At 56.1% G+C, this 310-nt stretch overlaps 1 protein-coding gene across 1 annotated transcript in view; it reads right to left on the bottom strand.

The window, feature by feature from the left end:
* Nucleotides 1–310, bottom strand: part of EMH_0010780 (uncharacterized protein) — a gene marked incomplete at both ends in the record, with an annotated part of 22,294 nt that overhangs the window by 9,478 nt on the left and 12,506 nt on the right. The gene's annotated exons all lie outside the window — the stretch shown is intronic.

Raw genomic sequence — 310 nt, 5'->3', positions numbered from 1 at the left:
GCTGCAGCTGCTGCTGGTGTTGCTGCAGCTGCTGCTTGGTGTTGTTGCAGCAATGTGTGTTTGTGTGTGTCTATGTAATTCGTCTCTCGATGGCGGCGATCTGCTGCTAGTCTCAGCAGTTTCTGCTGCTTCTGCTTCTGCTTCTGCTGCTGCTGCTGCAGCAGCAGCAGCAGCAGCAGCAGCAGCAGGAAAGCCAAGGTCTTCTGCTATCAGCTTCGCATCAAACTCACACGAAACAGCAGCAGCACTGCATTGAGCTGCATGCAGACAAACCCAAGAAGGAGACAGAGGGGGGTTGCGGCGGGGGGCC

The sequence above is a fragment of the Eimeria mitis genome, genomic scaffold, assembly GCF_000499745.2.
Source record: "Eimeria mitis Houghton genomic scaffold, Emh_scaff395, whole genome shotgun sequence".
Taxonomy (NCBI): Eukaryota; Apicomplexa; class Conoidasida; order Eucoccidiorida; family Eimeriidae; genus Eimeria; species Eimeria mitis.
The sequence above is the reverse complement of the archived record's forward strand: the minus strand, read 5'-3'. Positions and strand labels throughout refer to the sequence as shown.